The 8011-nt window shown below is 41.3% G+C and overlaps 1 pseudogene; it reads right to left on the minus strand.

Annotated features, from left to right (window-relative positions):
• Positions 1 to 413: 413 nt before the first annotated feature.
• Positions 414 to 6606, minus strand: LOC143387251 (cdc42-interacting protein 4-like; annotated as a pseudogene).
• Between the last annotated feature and the right edge of the window lie 1405 nt (positions 6607 to 8011).

Consider the following 8011-nt stretch of genomic DNA (forward strand, 5'->3'; position numbering starts at 1 on the left):
AAGGTGTCAATATGGGTTCCTTCTTCTTCCATAGAAGAAGAAGAACAATATCAAACAAGTGTTGCAGAATTTAACTGGTCATTTTGAATGAGTTACACCAAAGTGCTCAGGGGCTTGTTCATATTCTGAAGTTTTATATTTGAAAGCTTGCTATGGTTGCTTTATTGCAGATCAACAAGAATGATATGTAACTAAGTGGCCCAAGCCAAGTGGCAGGAAGAAAAATTTGAACATGAGAATGTACATTGATTTTGAAAGGCACAGTTGGTCTATTGGGATGACAGGTGGGATTGGGGTGGGCAGCAGGTTACACAGGTCACAGCCAAAGCTATGGGGCAGAAATTAAGGTCCTGGGGCTCCCCATGGCCCAGGAACAACAGCTGATAGGCCCTCTCTTCCTGCTTCTGGCAGGTTCAGTTGAGTGCCACTGGGAGGTAGGAGGTGGGCACATAGCCTTCACCTCCCTGTTTCTGCCAGACCCATGACAAGCCATCGCCTTTGTCCTCTTCCATCAGACTGAGATCCTCACCCTGGGTCACAGAGATGGTGCCCTCACTGGAAACTGTTGTAGGGTGGGCCCAGTTCTCTGCATTAGAAAAACTTGAACAAACTAGCCAGAGACACCAGAGCAACTGATGTGCTCCACCCCTCCACCCCCATGTGTTCTCACCTTCAAAGTGGTAAACGGACACACACACTGGCCTATGGGTAATGCAGGCTCCTCAAAATCCTCACCAAACACCCTGTAGATAGGGGTTTCCTGGCCCTCTTCTGAGGTGTGCTCTTCAGAGCTGTGTGGGGCAAGAAGGCAGATGGATGCAGGTCCTCTGTGTCTCTCTGGCCATACGTGCTCTGGCCTCCAGGCTCACCTCTCCTTGTTGGCCTCTGAAACGTTTCTGCTACTGTCCCTGGGGACACTGGATGGGAGGTTGTGAGGACAGGAGTGCTGGCACAGGCAGTCCTCTAGGTTTCTTAGGACCTGGCTCTCAGTTTCTGCCAGCCAAGCTTTGGAAAATGAGATCACATCATCTCCAGGCCAGGGTTCAGAGGTTGGCCCACCCTGCACCTGGATTCTTCCTGAGATCATCCATGCACACCCAAGATGTTGATGAGAAACAACGGGATCCTTGTACCCCACCCAGAAGTAACTTAGCCAGGCTGGTGATGACTCTACCCCTCCCCAGGGCATTCCCCTTACTTTGTACTTCTGTACTCCAATTTCAGTCATTTGATGTTGCTTAGTGTTTCTGTGATCTGGGGCTCCAAACTGGCAGGGTCACCCATCTGGGGTGTCTTCTCATACACGCACTTCATTTTCTTCAGATATTCCCTGGGGCAAGATGGAGAAAAAAAGAGTAGTGGGTGAACAGGGGCTGGCAGTAAAGAGCAAGGCCACACGCTGATTAGAACTCAAATGTGGGGGCAGACATGGTGGCCTGCAATTGTGGTGTTAGTTACTGGAGAGGCCGAAGTATTAGGATTGCTTGAGCCCAAGAGTTAGAGGCCAGCTTGGGTAATGTGGCCAAAACCACAAAAAAGAGCTCCAATTCTTGTAGGGCTCACGCTTGGGTTGGCATCTTGGGTTGGCATTTCCTGGTGGTGTGAGCTTAGGCTATAGAGCACTATCTGCAGACCTTAATCTTGAAAATGGGAATAAATGCATGTGTGTGCCATGTGGGCTCTTGTGAGGACTGGTAAAGTACTTGTACACAGCAAGTCCTAGCAATTATATATATATATATATATATATATATATATATATATATATATATATATATATATATATATATACACACATATATTGCTCTAGGGGGCTAAGAAGTAGCTCAATGTCAGAGCACTCCACTGGCAAGTGCAAGGCACTAGGTTTCATTGCCAGCACTGGAAATGGACAGGAAAAAAAGGAAACATAGTAAGAGAGTCAGAATCCTATCTGTGCTTATCATTTCTTAGAAAAAAACTAAGATATCCAGGAAGCCCATGTGAAGTGAGTAGAATAGAGCCTGGAGTACAGTGGATGTCCATGATTCTAGCTGTGATTCCTGTCATTAGTCTCCCATTCACATCTCCTGTATTCATCTGGGTGGTGGGAGCTGTGGAACACTAGTGGAATATGACAGACCTCAGCTCAGCTTCCTTTCAGTTATTACCTGACCCATGTCACAGGTGAAGAAACTGAGACAATAAATGTTATATCAAGCTGCCCATTACCTCCAGAAGCTGGAATTCATGAGCAAGCTGCCTTGACTCTAGGCACATACCCTGTACCTGCTGCTCCATCATAGAAACCCAGAAACCATCCATTGGAGGATGCAACTTCACCCCCGTCTGTCCAAGAGGTAACTCGCAGACAGCAAACTAGAACTTGACCACCTCCTGGCAAGTGGCGAACATCATTCCTATTTTGCGCAGGACTTGGAAGAGGAATTTGCTGCTTGGGAGAAAGTGAGTAAAGATTTTCTTTTTAATCTGGCAGATTTTTAGTTTTAATATTTAAATGTTTGAATTATCAAATGGTTAGCCATATGCTTTTATTTCCTTTTAGCTCTATAATATGATGGATTACACTGTAAGGCTTCTTGATATTGAACCATGTTTGCATTGTTGGGATAATGCCCAAATGATTATGTATTTTTTTCTTTAAAAAATAACATTTTTTCTATTCTAGTGAAGGAGACATAACACAAAATTTCCTCTTGTGATTACTATGAAGCATACAGTTCTGTGGCATTAGATACCTGCACCCACCTAACACCACCATGCCATGTATTGTTTTGTAGTACATCATTAAATTTTCTTGCCAGGATTTTGTATTTAAAACCAGAAGTGAGGTAAAATTAGCCCATAATTTTATTGACTTTAATTCTTGCTCACTGATTAGGGAACCCAGGTTTCCCAGCCTTCTAAATAAGCTGGCAGCTTTCACTCTGTTTGCTAGAAATCCTTGCATGGGAGTGAAAGCAAGAGTTTCCTCCAGGCGCATGAAGAATCACCTATAAAACCTCCCGGCTGGTGTCTCTGTGACATTTTTTGGTGCATTTGAGTGTAAATATTTTATGGTTACTTTTTGTCTGTGCTAGGCAAGCACTCTACTGCTGCAAATACCATTCTTTTAAATATAACCCAATGTCACTCTTCAGTCCCCTGCCTGGCCCCTCTGCCAGGCCCTACCTCTGATTCACCTCCTTCTGCAGCTACTTGTTGTGTTCTTCTAGCAGATACTGGATCCACTTTCTTTGCTGCTCTGGGGGCAAGTGGCTAAAATCTTCTGAAGCCACGGTCTGCAAAGGGAGGAGAGGGTTGAGTCTGGGATTCTGAAGCTGAAGCTTCCAGACACTGCACACTCCTGAGGATTCAAGTCCACCTTCCTCCCCTTCCAAATATCTTGGGAGCAAGGTCATGGACAGAGTGAAGAAGGAGTGGGAAGCAAGCCTAGAGTCCACCACCTTACTGAATGGAGGGCCAGTGACACCCCTCCTCCCACAGTCCTTACTTACCCCATGGCCTCCTGGAAGGAACTGGAAGGATGGTAGCCACAGATTGACTGACTTACTGATCTCACTCAATAAGACCAAGGTATCATAGACATAGCTGGTAAGGGAACCCATTAGGCAAGGCCAAGGACATGACACCCTCTAGGGGGAAGAAGATTGGGGGGGGCGTGACTACCAGCTGGGTCCAGGAGGGGACAGGCAAAGAGGAGGTGAGGGCAGAAAATGAAGATGGACAGAAGGATGAACATAAGTATGGATGCAGAGAAGCAAAAGCAAAAAAGAAATAAAAAATAGTAACAAAATCCCAACTCAAGATGCATAATCACACAGAAAATATGTGTAAGGGCAACACAAAATCTGAGAGGTAACAGGGAGGTCATTAGACTCAGAGAAAAAGGTCACACCTCTCCCTACCCCATCTCCTACACCTTTGACTATTAGGTTTAGGGGCTGGAAAAGGGATGCTATAGTCCACTGGGCTTTCTGGACTCAGTTTAGAAGGAGGTACAGGAGGCATTTTCATGAAGAAAGGCTTCAGACACAGGCCAAAGTGGCATGCCAGTCTTAGAGGGCTGTGGAAGGCAGGAAATATCAGGGGTTACAGCTTAGGAGGAGAGGGCTGAAGTCCAGGATGGCTGGTGTTAGTGGGAGGTGTCTAGGGCATACTAGGAAGTCAGGAGCTGTCCAAGATATAAATCGGTGGTGTTGGGGTTTACGTCTGATGCTGAAAACACACAAACAAAAAAAAAAATACCAAAACTATAGGGCATAAGGATCCATCAGCTGGATAGAGATCTGTGGTTAGAGGCACTCCTAAAAGACAGGAACACAAACTGTCAGTCCAGCATGAATTCCACCAGCAGATCTTCTCCCAGCACCCGGAGCATCAGCAGACAGATGCCACAGGAGCTGGGCTCAACTCATTAGGGCCTCAACTTTCCCCAGTCACTGTCTTCTCCTACAAGATTCTGGGCCCCCACCTTGCTCTTCTTGCCAAAATGCCAGTGCTTGGCACAACTATGGCCAGGCCCTGGAACTTAGGCTCTCCCTCTTAGCGGGTGTCCAGGCCATTTTCTGAGTGTGCACAGATCACAGGCTGGCTGAAGTCCTCAAATTCCACTTTACCAGGGCGGGCATAACCTGACTTGTGCAGCTCTATGAGAATCTGGGTGTCTTGGAGGAAAGAACAGTGGGTGGGCAGTCAGTACCTAATTTGGGAGATCCCCACAGTGCCCACTCATTGGCCTACTCAGGCACCCACATTCTTGGTATCCACAGTTTAAGCAGCCACCTTCATGTCCTCAAAGCACTTGGTAATGATGAGTAACACCTGCAGTTCCGTCTCTGACAGCAGCCAGTACCCTGACTTACTAATCTCACTGAAAGTGGCTCTATACTCATCCTTGACCTGCAGTTTCTGTGGGGAAAGGGAAAAGGCATGAAACACATGGGTGGAGGCAGATCAGGTATAAAGCATTCTGCAAATATGATGGTGCCCTAACTGTCAGTACTAGCTCCTTCCCAGTGTGGTGTGGAAGACATACTCCTGCAGGCAGAGCTGCAACACAGGGCTGGGGGTTGAAAATGGGTTATATAAGAACTGTAAATTGCTTCAGGTCAATTTGGTATCACTTGTGTTTTGACACAAAGTTATGGAGTATATCTTGTTTCCAATGTTATTTAGTATAAGTGATTTTGGATCTGTATGTACTTTTTTGGTAAATTATTATGTTGAAATTATTATTTGAAATAATATTTTTTTAAATAAAAATTTACAAAGAATAGGTAACTATCCCCAAGGAGTTCATTGATTAAAAATATCAACTAGTTGGCTATTTTATCTGCACATAATTAGTGGAAGTTTTAGTTGTTTCATACTGATTGGACTGAAGTAAATTTGTATATATATTTGAGATAAATATGAACTCTGATAAATTTTAAGTTATTCATTTCATAAATTATATTTTTGGAAAAAAAAACCTCATTGTACTTTTAGTTAAGGAAAGTAAATGTCTTATCTGGAGCTTAGCCCCAAACAAAGAAAGGCACCTTGATTTATTTCATTGAGTGGGCTTTGCTATGTTTTCTTTCCATTGGTAGTGTGTCCCAATACTAGGCACAGCTAAATTCTAGAATCACACATTTCAGGAACAAGGAAACCATAAGCAAATGTGGACATGTTTAGGTAGCTTGGAACAAAAATTATGTCCTGTGATGTAAAAGAAACAAGTGATAATATCTTTTTTTCAGGTATAGTGATCAAAATATGTTCAAACTAACAGGACTTCTGTGCCTGTAATGATATCCTATTAGATGCTGATGAGTAACCAAAAGCATAGAAACATGTGATAAGGAGACTCTCTTGATGTTATTGGCCCATGGTTATAGCCTACTGTGAATGAACCAATGTTCAGGCTTAAGTAATTTTATCAGAGGGAACATTCAACTTTCACTAACCCAGATAGCATCCAAAGACATAGCTTTTTCCTCATATATAAGTAAAGCCATATTTTGGGCATAAGGTGGAATAAATATATCAAAAGTGATAACAAAAAAGTACAGTGTTGCTGACAACTCTAATGGGTTTGGATAAAAGTTTATGTACACATTTTGCCAATGGTGATACTTCTTTCCTTGGTTGTCCAAATTGACCTTGACCAAACTCCTTATTGTATATATATTTGAGTTAAATATGAACTGTGATAAATTTTAAGTTATTCACTTCAGAAATTATATTTTTGGAAAAAAACTCATGGTACTTTTAGTTGAGGAAAGTAAATGTCTTATCTGGAGGTTGGCCCCAAACAAAGAAAGGCACCTTGAGTTATTCATTCACAGCAAGTAACATATCTTTCCATACCTTTATTCATCAACTATATAGCCATTGTAAATCAGTGAAACTATTTTGCAGTAAATTCAGAAGATATGTATATCCTCTTCTAACCAGTTCTCTATCTCAATTTCTTTAGGAATAACTAGCAGCACCTATGTTCCCAATGGAACCTGGAGGAAATTGACAATAATGTTGAGGAAATAGGTCCTCCATATGATTAGATTGGTTTTATATCCATCAATCAATCATTCAATAAATGTTTTGAACACTTACCAGCATTGTGTTCCACAGATACATGGTGATGTATTTGTGGAAAACAAACAGACAAACATTTTTTAAAAAATTCTTCTCTTTCTTTATAAAATTGCATTGTTGTTAGGATAAATAAACCAAGTTAATGATTACTTAGCATAGTTATATTCTTCAGCTATTATTTTCACTATACTTAGTATCCCAAAATAATGATAGCTAATCTCATTAAATAATGCCTAAATTAACAAGATTTCAAATTGGTGCGTTTCTGGGAAGCCCCTTGGAATATAAAACAATAAATAAACAGAGCTCCAATATTTCCATTTGACAATACACAATTATTTGCCTTAATTAAATTAATATTTTCAGAATTATTGTGGGGATACATTTGTTAAACTGGTGCTTCAAGGAATTTCAGGTTTATTGTAGTGCTTGTAAAATCAATTCTTTTATATTATTCAGGACATGGAAACAACTGCAAGTTTAGAATTTTATTTTTGTCAGGGTAACAAATTTTTGAAAAGCTAAGCTTTGTTTCTTTCTTCTGACTTATAAAATAAGAGTCAAGAATTATCTTCCCAAATGAGTATAAAATACCAAATATCAATATTTACCTCCAACTCGTAGATTTGGGCAAATAATAATTTGAAAATTTAAAGAAACTTGTTTAATGTAATGAACTCAGGGGTGTGCTTTTACTGAACTACACCTCAGCCCCTTTTTGTTTTGTGAGACAGGGCCTCACTAAGTTGTCCAAGTTGGCCTGGAGCATGCAATCTTCCTACCTGAGACTCTGGAGTCACTGAGATTATAGGCCAGCATGATACAATATGGAGCTTACATGGAGCTTATGGAAAGGAAAGAATAATGCATATATGTGTATCTTATACATAAATATATGCTTAGTCTGAAATATATCTGTGTGCATAAACTGTGTGTGTGTATGTATATATTATGGTGGTGCTAGGTGCTCTGAAGTCATTGAAGGGCTATAATGCAGTGGGAAGGGATGGCCTCTCTGATGAGGTAACAAATGAACAAAACATAAAAGTGAGAAAAGGGACCATTTGAATAGATGTGCAAAGACAATAAAAGCAGCAGAAACTCCCTCAAAAAATCAGACACCCCAATTTTTCAACTTTGAGTTATAGGACTGAAATCTACATTAAATCCAGGGAGAAAAATCCCAAGTTAAGAATATTATACACAAGATTGACCAAATTATGGGCATGCACAGATGTGGCATAATGAATCCTATGATTATGTATATTTGCAATATACCAATATTAAAAAGTTATAATCTAAGTTGAGTGTGGTGGCTAATGCCTATAATCCCAATGACTCAGAGTGAGGCAGGAAGATCTGGAGATTAAAGCCTGCTTCAGCAGCTTAGTAAGGCCCTAACCAATCTAGTAAAAACCTGACTCCATAT

The sequence above is a fragment of the Callospermophilus lateralis genome, unplaced genomic scaffold (assembly GCF_048772815.1).
Source record: "Callospermophilus lateralis isolate mCalLat2 unplaced genomic scaffold, mCalLat2.hap1 Scaffold_137, whole genome shotgun sequence".
In the NCBI taxonomy this organism is placed as follows: domain Eukaryota; kingdom Metazoa; phylum Chordata; class Mammalia; order Rodentia; family Sciuridae; genus Callospermophilus; species Callospermophilus lateralis.